Genomic DNA, 14,417 nt, shown 5'->3' with positions numbered 1-14,417 from the left:
TTGCCAGAAATGTAGTAGCATACAAATGTATTATTTTATAGTATTGACCCCATTGTATCTCCTCTGAATCTGACCTTCCTGTCTCCCTCTTAGAAGGACCCTTGTGATCACACTGGCCCACTCAGATAATCCAGGAGAATCCCATTTAGTTCCTTAATTTAATCGCATCTGCAAAGTCCCTTTGCCATGTATAATAACATATTCACAGGCTTGGGGGATTAGGACATCTTTGGGGGGCCATTTTCTGCCTGACACATGGGCCTTAAACATTTTGCAGGCCCTAGTGCTGTGCCTATTGTACTCAGTGGGAAAACCCCTGACCCGCTTAGCTCTTACTAAGTATCTGAGTTGGTTTCTCTGACCTGGATGGGTTTTCCTAGAGACCTAAATGTCTACAAAGCAGTCAAGGGTAAGCCCCAGGGGATAAAGAAAATCAGAGACCAGGAAGTCCCAAACTGGAGAAAAGGGTTCAGAACTACTAAGAGTGACCCTGAACTAGCACAGCTAGATCTCAAAACTTCCTCAGAACAGCCGGCCTGATCACTGTAAAACATAAATCTGCTCATGTCCCTCTCCTGTAAAACTCAGTCCAAGCTTCCCCTTGGCTTCAGAATGAGGAACAAAGTCTTTCAAGTGATCCCAATGTCAGCACTATTCTCAATGTCAGCACTATTGACAGTTTTCGGCTGGATCATTTCCTGTTGCCAGGGGCTGTCCTGTGCATAGCAGGATGTTTAGCAGATCCAGGGCCTCTACCTACCAGATGCCAGGAGTTCCCCCACACGCCTACACAGACACATTTGTGACAATCTTGTCAAATGTCCCTGGGGGACAAAACTGCCCTCAGTTAAGAACTCCTGTCCTAGGAGGCCCAACAGTTGGCCCTGCCCATCTCCCTACCCTATTCTCTCTTCTTCAGCCCCTAAAGCAGATTTTCAACTGAACACTGCAGGGTCCCTCTGGATTTCTGCACACTCTGTTCCCTCCTCCGGGATCACTCCTTCCCACGTCTCCTCACCTGGTGATTTCTTTCTCGGTGTTGAAGGGGAGCAGAGTTTTGCCACCTCAAAATATGACTCTTTTTAAATATTGCTTATTTCAAGCTGGTTATTTTTTAAAAAATAAGACTTAGGAAGAAGCTTTGATCTTCCCCAAAATTGCCTAAGTGAATTTAGACAGAGAACCTGCTCCAGGAAAGGAGTTTCATCACAGATAACTATATTTTAATATAAACTAAGTGTGGCAGACAAGGAGGAGCCCGGAGAATCTGTTTGTTAGACTCCCCTCTGTGTCCCATTGTTTCTGGGTAGACTGGCAAGAATTTGTTTACCAAATGTTTGTTCCTTCCCATCTATCTGTGAATTGTCTACCTCTCCTTTGAAGTATAAACCACTGCGCCCTTTCTCCTGAGCTCAAGATGGCATATTCACCTCAACAGCCTGCTTTGTCCTTGGGTCCCATATTCTTACAGGAACCCTTGTATGCACACACATAATTAAATTTTATTCTCTTCTCCTGTTACTGCCTCATGTCAATTTGATTAGACCAGCCAGAATAACTAAGAGGGAAGTGGAAATGGTCCCCTCCTCCACAGTGTCTTAAGTCCGAATGTCTTCTGCTCAGACACCCCTCCCATCCCACCTTTCAGTGAACACTGCTGTGTGCTACAGCAGCACCCCCACCCTGCAAACCCTCCTCACACCTGCCATTATTCGTGTGCCTTCTCCATCAGACTGCCACCCCCAGGAGGGCAGGGCCTGTGACCATCCTGCCCTGCTGATTCCGGTGCCTACGGATTAGTGACTACTTCCATGGTCGGCTTTATCTCGTGATGGCAGACACTGTTGGCCCAACCCCCATCTGTCCCACAATCAGATGCAAGCTCAGGAATCAGACCATGAAGCCAGATAAATCCCCAAGGAAGAGCTGGCAGTCACCGTCTGCTCCTTGTTGTGTCTGGACGTGTTGGCCCCGTTAAAGATTAAACAGTAACTCAGGGTGTGGTCTGAAAAAAAGCCTGTTCCTGAAGGCATTGAACTGAGGATTTCTATGGCTACACATGAGGAATCCTTTGCCCCAGGAGCTCCTGCTAAATGATGCCCTACGTTGGGGAAGAGCCAGCGCCTTGAACTGGCGCCAGCTGCCAGGACTCTTTGGGAAGACAGCCAGACAGTGGTCACTCTGCCGACAGGGAACAGCCTAGCAGGGAGGTTGTCACCTATCAGCTCTGGTGCAACAGACCATTCACAGGACAGCACCAGTAACAGGAATCTAGACCCTGGCCAAATTCCCTTCGTCCACCTCAACCTGAGGCGTCTAAACGCAGGCAAAGCAAAGATATAGCACACCACAGAAGGTAAGGTCCATCTTGTCAAACGATCAATGCTTTACCTGATTCAAAAGTTGTAGCTGAGACTCTGAAATAAAATCCAGAACATGCTGAAAAGACAGAGCCCAGCCCCCAGCAGTATGAGCCCGAATTTCCCATGACAAGTAGGCTGTCTTTGCTCTTTGCCTGGCTCATTCCTCACAGTCTCCCAGCAAAAAGTCACCCAGGCCAAGCCAACCATGTTGCCAAAGCCATATTGTATTAGTATGTACTTAGTATGTTCCTTTAAACATATGTAACTTTCTCCATAACAAAAATAGTTATTTTCTGATTATATAAATAATATATGCTCATTGTAAAAAAAATACAAACGACACCAAAAAAATATAAGGAAGACAAAAATCACTGTGAGAGAAACTTCAACATTCTACTGACCCTCCTTTGCTACATCTCTTTTTCCAAATGCACACGTAAATGTGATTTTATGCACATAAGGAGAACTTCTTTGCTCAAATACACGTATTAAAAAGGAAACTTTCTATTAGCATCACTAATAGCAAACTGCCATCACATGCCAGAATAGAAGGCAACCCCCAACAAATAAATACAACACAAGCAAAACAATGTGATCAAATACCTAGTCAGATCCATAGCTCCCAAGGCTCCCAAGCCTGAGGCCCAGCCTCTAGGAGTTAAAAGGGGGAACCAGCAAGCATTAGACAGGCCTGACAGATTAAACCAAAGGGAGACTTTTCCCATATATAATTAGAAGTATTGAAAGAGAATTAAAATACAATCTTGCTCGACTTTCACTGTTATCTGTTCCACATCTATGCAGTAGCTTAAACTTTCTGGGGCACCCTCAAGTACCTCCCACGTTCTACGAAGACAGGGTCCCCTCAAGACATCATGGAGGGGAAAGCCCTCTATGCACCTGCCCCTTGCCCCAGAAGCCTCTCACTGCACCTCGGAGGCACCAACCCTGATCCTGCCTCCCCTCAACCCAAGCCCACATGTCAGGGCTCTTTATCCTCCTCTTTCACAAAGACTCTTCTGTCTCAGGAACCAACATTCCTGGGCAGGAGACCCAAAGTCTTGTGTGTGTCAGTGTAGGGACAAGCCTTTCGGCTATGGCTAGGCCCCCTGGAAGGGGAGAGAGTGAGCAGGAATAGTGTGGGCAAGCAGGGCACGCAGGGTGCAAAATTGAAGAAGGTGCTCACTCTCAGCGGCAGACCCTCATGACCCTGAGGGTGGCTCCTCACTTGTCTAACCTCTTCCTGGCCCTGGGAGGCAGGGCAGGGGCGTGAGACATTCAATATGTGGTCCTAGGACAACGTGGTATCCACATGGAAAAAGCATTGGATTTTTACCTTTCCTTACCCTATACCATATACAAAAATAAATTTGGGGTGTGAAGGCCTAAAGATGAAAAGAAACATTAAAACTTTTTGAAATAGAAGAGACATTTAAAAATAGTTTTGCAATTTGAGGGTAGAGACGGATTTCTCAAAAAGACACCAAAGAACAATTCGTAAAATGTTGAGAAATTCAACTGTTACAGTTATCTGATTGCTTTTCTTAAGTCACCATAAAGCCTAGCTGATTTGGTTCAGTGGTTGAGCATCGACCCATGCACCAATAGGTCACTGGTTCGATTCCCCAGTTTGATTCCCAGTCAGGGCACATGCCCAGGTTGTGGGCCTGATCCCCAGTGGGGGGCATGCAGGAGGCAGCCAATCGATGTTCTCTCTCATTGATGTTTCTATCTCTCTCTCCCTCTCCCTTCTCCTCTCTCTAAAATCAATAAATAAAAATAAAGAAATAAGATAAAGTCACCATAAACAAAATTAAAAGGCCAATACAAACTGGGAAAATACATCTGCATTGCATATACCTGACAAAAGATTAGTATCCAGATTTGGCAGGTGGGGGGGGGGGTGTATTTTAAAAGAACATAAAAAATAGACAAAGGACTTAGAAAATTCACAGAAGAGGAAACATAAATATCCAATAAATATACAAAAGATGTGCAAATGCACAACTCACTAGGGAAATGCAAGTTAACATTACAATAAAATGTCAATTCACACCCACGTGTACCAGCCCGACAATGTCGAGTGACAGTGGGTGCGAGGAAGGAGAACTCTCGGTCTGCTGGAGGGAGTGAGGATTGGCACAGCCTTCGGAAGGCAGTACGGTGCTATCTGGTAAAGGCGAGACATGCATGTATGCACAGCCTCTCGCCTGGATTCTTTTTTGTTTTTTAACTAAAAGAGTTGACAAATTTATTTTCACATTTCACAATACAAATGAAACTTGCTTTTCTTTTGTTTTATCCCACTGCTCCCCTCCAAAACTATTCTCTCTTTGGTAGGAAGGGGGAGCCAGTCTTCCTTGTCATGCTGTTAGAAAACACCCAGAGTCACAGCACCATGACCTCCTGGTGAAGTCGACAAGTAATATAAAACTGACAGAAGGAGGCTCTTGTCTCTCCTTATCTCTCTAGTCGAGTCATTCCTGGCCGAGTGGGCACCACCATGGGACCCAGGCATCACTGGCATGTGACCTCCCATAGACATCTTCACTCCAGGAGCAGGTCCCATGGGCACCATCCCAGGGGGAGGAGGGCCCATCACTGGCATCATGAGAGGGGCCCCCATGTGGGGTGGCGGCAGCACACCAGGGTGAGGAGGACCCTGGAGACAGGGGAGGTGGGGTCAGGGCTCCTGCAGGAGGAGGAGCTAAGAATGGAGTAGGAGGTATCTTTCGGGTGTTTTGTCAGCCAGGCTCTGAGCCTGTGCTTCCATCCATTTCCGACTGTAGTCTTCCACATTCGCTTTGTGTGTTCTACCACTGCAGTGTCTTGCTCACAGATGGAGAGTCATGGGTGAGGAATGTCACAGCAGTCACAATAAAACTCGGGCATGTTGCTCTCTGCAGGCTGCTGGCCACTCCATTCAGCGCTGCTGGCAATGACTTACCTGGATTCTTCCAGCCTCGATTCTTCCGAAACTTGGCATCCACTCCATCTTCCTCAGGTTCAGCTCTGAACACAGTCCTTTTCCCCTTTAGATGCCTTCAATGGCTCCCCATTGCCTATGAAAGAAACGTCAAACTAATGACGTTTAGCCTTTCATGGTGGAACACCTTTTGGTTTATAGCCCACTCTGCCCTATATTCTTAATACTCTTCCCATAAAATTAGCCGCACAAGCTGCCATATCTCTTTTAAATCCTTACCCATATGAAATATTAAATAAGGGAGAGGTGGCGTGGGGGGATAATCTAATTTTATACCTTTATGTTACAGATGAGAATACTGGGGCCCAACGAGGCTGAATGTCTACTCCAGGCCTCCTCCTGAGAGAGAGAATCAGAGCAGACCCCAGCTTTCCTGGGTTCCTGCTCAGGGCTCTACCACGGTAACTCTCCTTCTGAGTGGCCCTATCACAGGCCTGGCGTTGGGAGGGAGCACATGGAGCCCAACCCACTTTTGTTCCCTTCACATCACTTTCTCCTTCTTCTTCCTTTCTTTCTTTCTTTCTTTCTTTCTTTCTTTCTTTCTTTCTTTCTTTCTTTCTTTCTTTCTTTTTCTTTCTTTCTAATATATTTTTTTCATCCTGACCTAAGGATACCTTTCTATTTATCTTCAGATAGAGTGGGGGGGGGGGGAGAGAAACATTGAAGTAAGAGAGACACATCGACTGTTTGCCTCCCGCACGACCCAACCAGGGCCGGACACGAACCACAACCGAGGTACATACCCTTGACCAGAATCGAACCCGAGACTCATTGGTCCGCAGGCCGACGCTCTAACTGCTAAGCAAAACTGGTCAGGGCACCTCGCCCTCATTACACAGCCCGGGAGTGACAGCCACCATCCGCCACAAAGTGAAACACGCCAGGGGGCCAGGCAGGAAAGCACTCCCGGTCCTGAAGCACTGTGTCCCTGAACCGGGGTGCCCTTGTGCTCACCTTGTCAACAGACAGCAGCCAGATCTCTACTTTACTGTAATTGGGTTAGTCTTTTTGGGTTTGTCCTCCTCCCGGCTGTCAAAAGAAATTATACAGAAATGTACTGCTGCATCGACCATAGTTCAGGTGCAGGCTGAGGCCAAAGCAGGAGGAAATTTCCAAATCCATTCATTAATCACCAGGTTGCTGCTGGCTGCACTTTCTTCCAGCTGTAATCACTTCTGCTCCAACGGGAGCTCAGAGGTCACCCTGTGAGCTGCAGTGCCCTCAGCAGAGGCCTGGGTGCACACACAGGGAGGGTGGGGGTGGGACAGCAGCCCAGAAGCCCGTGAGGGTCTGTACTCACCAGGCAAGTCTCCCATGCCTGAGGGGGCATGGCATGAAATAGCAAATTTTAAAACACATGATGAGTCAAGACGGAGCCCACAGGAGAGAGAAAAAAGCTTTTCTCCTGCTTTTGAACAAGGGGCTCTGAATTTTCTTGCACTAGGTCCCCAGCCCAGCTGTATCCTATCTGTCCAAGCTGCTATAACCAAATAGCACACACCGGGTGGCTTAAGAACAACAACAATTTATATCTCACAGTTTTGGAGGCTCGACATCCAAACTCAGGGCTTCCAGATTGCAGACTTCTCGCGGTGTTGCCTTAAGGGGACAGGGAGCTTCATTTATAAAGTACTCATCCCACCCATGGGGGCTCTACCCTCAAGAGTTAAGCACCTCCCAAAAGCCCCGCCTTCTAATGCCATCATCTTTGGGGGTTAGGATTTCAAACATGAATTTGGGAAGACACAAACGTTCACTTCATAGCCGTTCCTAAACTCTCACGGGTAGGAGGGAAGATGTTTCCTCAGAACCCTGCTGGTGCTTCTAAAAGTGAAGCCCAGCCCATTGGCTTCCTGCATCAGCCCTGAGGGGCTCTGCGAAGCCAGGTCTATGAAGATTTCTGACAGTCCACCCCAGGGATCCTCAAACTTCAGTGAGCAAACAAAATCCCCTAGCAACAGTGATTGCAGGGCAGCCCCAGAGGTTCTGACTCAGGCGAAGCCCAAGAGTGTGCTTTCTAACATGATCCAGGTATGCCGAGCCCACGGGTCTGCAGGCCACACTGGGAGGGCCACTGGTAACCCCCTGACTTCACAGATCAGGCGACAGAGACCGGCGCCTTGCCCACTGGCACACATTGGTCGAGAACAGGCATCACAGAACCCAGCCCTCCACTGACTTGTCACGGTTCTCGTGGCGTTTGAGAAAGGAGGGAGGAAGTTAGGGCCGGGCTCTGTAAGTTTCCACAAATGTTTGTGGAGCAAATGTATCTTCACAAAACTGGACAAACTGCTTCTCATTCCCCCTCTGAGGCAAGGCAAGTAGCACTAGGGAGCAGAAAAATAGCCCTTGGAGCCCCGGTTTCCGTCACGGTAGCCAATATACTAGAAGCACTTGACAGGCATTTGTCCCCGTGAGTCTATGGGCTAGGTACTGTTATTATCCCTGCTTTACAGATGAGGAAACCGATACTCAGAGAGTTTAGGTAATTTTATGTCACACAACCAGAGCACAGAGGCAGACAGGATTTACACAGATGCACTCTGACCTCATAGCCCAACCCTTCCCCACTCTACCCTACAGAGACTATAGCCTTGGGAGCCACCTCCTCAGTTCTGGCTGCTTTTCTGGGGACCCTCCCATTCTCTTCTAAGTCCTCCCACTTTTACCACCCAGCTCAACCCACAACTCCTTTTGAAGATTCCCCCCAGATGTGCAGCAGCTCTACTCATTGAAGCTCCCCAGGCCGCTCTCCGGGTCCGACCCAATGCACCTGACCCCCGCCAGAGCGTCTCAGGAGTGCAGAGCTGGGCTCAGAGCTGGTGAGAGGGTCCCTGCCTTGGCTCTGTGCCTTAGGGGGCCTTGCTCTGCTCCTTCTCTAGCCATGCCCGTCCCATTGGGTTGGAGAGTCGGGGTGAGGGAAGTCAAAGACCTGAAGCCCCTCTTCTGGAATGTTCTGAGTACCCAGCACCTGGAACTCCCTGTATAAATGGCCCTGAGTCATTCCCAGGGTTTGCATAACATTGTCCCCTGGCCCGTCCTCCCAAGCGCAGCACTGTCAGGGGGAGCACCAGCTGAGTATAGACACCGTCTAGGCCTCAAGGATATCTCGGAGTAGGGAGCGGAGGTAGCAGAACAGACATGAAAGCTGAGGTGTCCATAGAGATGAACATGAGGCCCCTCAAGATTCAAGATAAAGAGGGGGTGGGAAGGAGGCATGCAGGCCACTGACTAGGGGCCAGGGCTGAAAGCCAACACTTCTAGTAGTGCTATTATGTTCACTTTCTATTGTTACATAACAAATTACTGCAAATGTAGAGGCTTAAAACATCATATATTTACTATCTCATAGTTTCTGTGGGTTAGACACCTGGGTAGGGCATAGCTGGCTCCTCTGTTTCAGGGTCAGTCACAAGGGGTGCCAGGGCTGGGGTCTCATCTGAAGGCTTGAGTAGGGAAGAATCTGCCCCTCAAAGGTTGTTGGACTGAAGGCGTCTGTTCTTTGCTGACTGTTGGCCAGAGTCCACCCTCATTCACTTATCATGTAGGCCTCTCCAACATGGCAATTTGCTTTATCAAAGCCAGGAAGGGAGAGTCTGCTAGCAAAAGGGAAGTCACTCTCTATTTCATGTAACTTAACCACGGAAGTGACATCCCATCCCATTTAACACATTTTATTGGTTAAAGCAAGTCATGGGTCTCGCCCACACTTAAGAGGTGGGAATTACACAAGGGTGTAAATATTAAGAGGTGAGGATCACTGGGGCCATCTTAGAAGCTGCCTGTGATAACCACATCCAAGCTCAGAACTTGAAGGAATCAGAGCAAAGTCTATATTCAAATCTCACCTTCTCTGGCCATTTGAAGTTATATTTAATAATAGAGGAGAATAGCCATGGCCTGTTTTGCTCAGTGGTTAGAGCATCAGCCCGTGGACCAGAGAGACCCAGGTTTAGTTCCCACTAAGGGCACGTACCTCAGCTGCAGTTTGTCCCCAGCCCTGGTTGGGGTCATGTGGGTGGCAGCCAGTTGATGTGTCTCTCTCACATCGATATTTCTCTCTCTCTCTTCCCCCCTCTCTCCCTCCCACTCTATCTGAAGATGAATGCAAAAATGTCCTCGGGTGAGGATAAAAAAAATAAAAATAATAGAGGAGAATAGATAATATTTTACTCAACAGTGGGTTAGTTTGAGATGCAACTTTTAAATCTTTAGATCCATGGCATGTGGCCTCTATGGATATCCCATCCGGGCCTCATAAATGTTAGGACAGGCCTGCATCTGTGCATGTGTGCTGGCCATCACCTTACCCAAGCAGGGCTTTGTGGGCAGGGTCCTGTCTGCTGACGTTTTACCCCTACACAGCCCGGCACCGTGTCCAGAGAATGGAAAGCAGTCAGTACAGTTTGTCTGGGCATCTCTGGCAGCTGACCAGCTCCAGTGGTGCCCTCTCCCTGCCTCCCCCAGCAGCTCGCCTGATTTTGACTCCTCAGTGATTGGACTTCCTCTTGAGCAACAGGAGAGGGTGGCACACAACACAGGAAGAAGGAAGAAGAGCAAACACCCCATGTCAGCAAGGCAAAGCAACTCCTTCCCTGGAGCAAGCGTTCTGCCTCTAAACAAAAACATGATCATTAGGTTTCTCTTACTATAGAAATAATAAATATGCTTTATTTTTTAAAAAGAAATAACTACAAAGTAGCAGTCCACCAGTAAAACTCCCTTTGTTGTGTGTATATATTTGTTTCAATTTTCTAAGAAAATGTTTTCTATGCACAGTTTTATTTTTAAACTTGTGCGGTTTGGGGGCTTTTAAAAAAATAAAAGATCATACTGTCTATGCAATTATATATATACTTTTTCAGGATACTAAATGTATTTCCTAGTTTAAAGAGGTAAAATTTTTAGGCCCTGGCCGGTTTGGGGTCAGCCTGTAGACCGAAGGGTCTCAGGTTTGAGTCCTGGTCAAGGGCATGTACAGGGGTTGCAGGTTTGATTCCCCTGCCCTGGTTGGGGCCGTGCAGGAGGCAACTAATTGATGTGTCCATCTCACATCCATGTTTCTCTCTCTCTCTCTTTTTTCTCTCTCTCCCTCCCTCCCTTCCTTCTACTCTCTCTAAAAATGAATGGAAAAATATCCTCAGGTGAGGATTAACAACAACAACAAAAAGGTAAAATTTTTAAATAACCTTAAAAAATTGATAATAGATTCACAATGTCAAAAAAAGTACACAGTGAAAACTCTCCCTTCACTCCCCAGCTTACATCCCTGATTGTAAACAATGTTACCTGTTCCTTGTATGTCCTTCTAGAGATAGTTTATGCATATGTATGTATGTGTATATATATATATGTACATGTACACATATAATTATATATATACATACACACATATGTTTGCAAATACATAAATATTTTCTTCTTTTCCACCTACATAGTGGTGGCATTTTAGATAGATAGATATAGATAAAGATATAGATATAGATATAGATATAGATATAGATATAGATATAGATATAACTATACATGATGTATACATACACACTATTCTGCAATCAGTATATCTTGGAGATAGTTCCACCCCTTTATATACCAGTGGTTCTCAATCTTAGGTGAACATTAAAATTATATGTCCAGCTTTTAAAAATCCCAGATTACCAAGCCATACCCCAGACCAATTAAATTAGACTCTATGGGGGTGGGGCCCAGGTATCAGGACTATTTTAAAACTTCAGCTGCAGCCCAGGCTGCATATCACTGGAACATAGAGTTTTCTCAGAAAGGAAGTGGAAGGAAGAAGAAATATAATAATTTCACCAATGCTTATAACAGGAAATTTGAATGATCAACTGTCCTTGTTTTCCAGGGACTGAGGGGTTTTCCAAGATACGGGACTTTCATTGCTAAAGCCAGGATGAATGCTCACCCTATAAAGAAGATTGGTAGATATGTCTAAAGACATAGAGGGGCAAAACGGTATCACATAATATTAAGACGATAGAAAGTTTGTACTTCAATAAAAAACCATGCATCATCTCTAGCACACCTTCCAGACTGTCTAATTCGAGCTCCATCCATTGTCTTTAAGCTATTTTGTACCTCTTTGTAAATGGTAGGCAAATGACAGGTATACAAATCTTCACTGTTTGGTAGTGATACCATTGTAATTAGCTAGTTATTAATAACAGGAAAGGAGCAAAGGGAAGGCCAGACATGTCATTTGGGCAGCTTCACCAGGAAACGGCAACTTTGCACTCCCCAGGGAACCACCAGCCCATTCTCCACAGATCCCTGGGGGAAGAGGTACAACAAAGGGGAGACAGATGCACGCACAGTGAAGTTGGGGTGACTAGGGAAGGTGCCTGTCAGTCACACCTGGGAACAGAGACCATTGTCCAGAATGGATGGGGCCACTGCAAGCCCATGAAAATTTGGGAATGCATAGTCCCCTACACAAAGAGCTTGCTCTCTGGGTTCTTGGGTCTCTTGGTTCTCTTTTATTCACCTGTGTGGTCCTGGCCATGCGGACCCCACATGCAATGCACTGATGAGCTGCAATGGGGAACACAAACGAAGCCTGATGCTGGACTGGACACTGCTCCAACATGGAGTGAAAATTCTGAACATAGATTCTAGCTCTGCTGAAGCCACAGCTACACTTCTTCCTCGCGAGGACAAAGGGAAATGGGACCTTGAAAACTCATTCACAGAAAGGTAAGGATTTCTATAATACCTCATCCTTCCATGGGGGCCTCCAGAAATTCTTATTTCAGTGGTACCCCAGGAACCCCACTTCCACCAATAACAGTAGAGTTTCCTTTGACTTCCTTCCCCCTTTGCAAAAACAGTTTTGCCTCCATTTGTAATTCAATCTCTTTCTTCCATTTAGGTTTGTATTTATATAACTTTTCCTCTGAACCTGTTATAACATTTTCTGAAAATTATTTTTAAGGAGGCTACTGTTAAAACACACACACACACACACACACACACACACACACACACACACACCAGGACAAAATAGAGTTCAGCGCCAAAACTTAAAACTTAATAACTGACCTAATTACAGTTTCAGCCTCTCCCAGGAGTGAAATTTTAAATCAATCAGCCTGGAATTTCCTGATCAATACTAGTGAGGTAATCTGCCTGATAAAAAGTCCTGCCTGCCCCTAAGGAAACTTGTCTTTGCCTGAAATAACCCATTTTTTTTAACTTCCTCTTCCCACCTTCTTTCTGAGTATAAAAACCTTCCATGTTGTACCACCCCGGGAGCATCCTTCGACTTACTAGAGGGGATGCTGTCCAATTCATGAATCTCTTAGTAAAGCTAAATAGATTTTCAAATTTACTAAGTTGTATTTTGTTCTCTAACACTACAAGGTAACTACTAAAACAAAAATACCAGAAGTCTCTTAAATTTCTATAAGTCGAAGACTGCTTAAACAATGGTGCATACATGCAATAGAACAAGATGCAGATATAAAAAAGAATTAGAAAGTTCTCATGACACAGAATATCTCTGAGATATATTTACTCACTCCAGCTACATGGCTGCTTTGTTGTTTCGTATACAGAGTACTCTCCTGCCTCAGGGCCTTACTGTGGGACATTCCCTCTGCTTTAGATGTTCAACTCCAGATATATGCATGGTTCACTCCTCCACTTTCTTCTGGCCTGGGCTCAAATATCATTTAACATGCAAGGCTCTCACTAAGCACTCTAACCACCCTACATAAAGTAGCAACAATCCCCCCATCCCCACCCCACACCCTTCTTCCTGATGGCCTTAGCCTGCTGGTCTCTATAGCATTTATCACTTTCCACTATATATTTACTTGTTTATTTATTTCCCACAAAAAATGTAAGCTCCATGAGGGTAAGGAATGTATCTGTTTTGTTCACTACCAAATTTCAAGTACCTAAAAATTTGCTTGGCACATAGTAAGTGCTCAGTAAATATTTATTGAATAAATATATTAAGTGAAAAAGCAAGATGCTGGGCAGTGATTTTTAATATGCTTCTATTTATGTTTTGTTTGTTTTTTTAAATTTTCAAATGGGCAAATATTTATTCAGTGCTACTATGTAGAAAATAATGTAGATTTCCCATGAAGTATTACAAGTTTAATAGCAGTTTCTAATCCAATTCAAAAGATAAGACAAGCCATAAAATAAGGATAAAAAGGGATATATGAAGAGCAAGCTTAAGTTAGAGACATTTTGAGCAATGATTTACAATTAGAAACAATGTAGCAATGAATAACCATGTACTAATGTATTTTTTTTTTCCGATTACAGTTTACTTTCAATATTTTTTAGTATTGGTTTCAGGTGTAGAGCACAGTGGTTAGACAATTATATTTTACAAAGTCCCCCCTCCCCCAATATTTCCAGTATCCATCTGGTACCATATATAGTTACTATTTATGCTTAAAAAAAAAAAAAAAAAAAAAAAAGACTAGTCAGGTAAATGCTTCTTTGTGCATGAAATATCTTTTTTGTTTGTTTTCTTTTTGTTGTTGTTCAGATAGAGTGGGAGGGGGAGAGAGGAAGAGAGAGAGAGAGAGAGAGAAACATCGACATGAAAGGGACACATCGAGTGGCTGCCTCCCGCATGACCCAACCAGGGCCGGGGACAAACTGCAACTGAGATACATGCCCTCAGCGGGAACCGAACCCAGGTCTCTCTGGACCGCAGACTGATGCTCTAACCGCTGAGCCAAACTGGCCAGGGCCATAAAACATCTTTACAAGGTTATAGAAGAAATGGGTCATGCTCATTGCCTGCAGGAAGGTGAATGTGATGGCTGGGAGACAGGGTGGAAGGGAGGTTTTTCACTATGTTCTATTTGTAGACCCATGGGGACACTCTGGCAGGACTCAGGGAGGCTGTCATGATTGAGCACTCTGTGGCTCTGTCTCCAGTTCTGCCAGAGGCCCAGAGTATCCCTGAAGGCCCATCCCTTCTAAAGAATGTGACAAGGCACCAGCTTTCCAGAATGACTCCCCCCGATTCTCCTGCCTAATCTAAAAACAGACTCCAGGAGAAAGAGGCTGATAAGCACATT

The 14,417-nt window shown here is 45.5% G+C and overlaps 1 pseudogene; it reads right to left on the bottom strand.

The window, feature by feature from the left end:
* Positions 1-4,823: 4,823 nt before the first annotated feature.
* Positions 4,824-5,255, bottom strand: LOC118631244 (annotated as a pseudogene).
* Between the last annotated feature and the right edge of the window lie 9,162 nt (positions 5,256-14,417).

Source organism: Molossus molossus, unplaced genomic scaffold (genome assembly GCF_014108415.1).
Source record: "Molossus molossus isolate mMolMol1 unplaced genomic scaffold, mMolMol1.p scaffold_m16_p_15, whole genome shotgun sequence".
NCBI lineage: Eukaryota > Metazoa > Chordata > Mammalia > Chiroptera > Molossidae > Molossus > Molossus molossus.
This window is presented reverse-complemented; position numbering and strand designations above follow the sequence as displayed.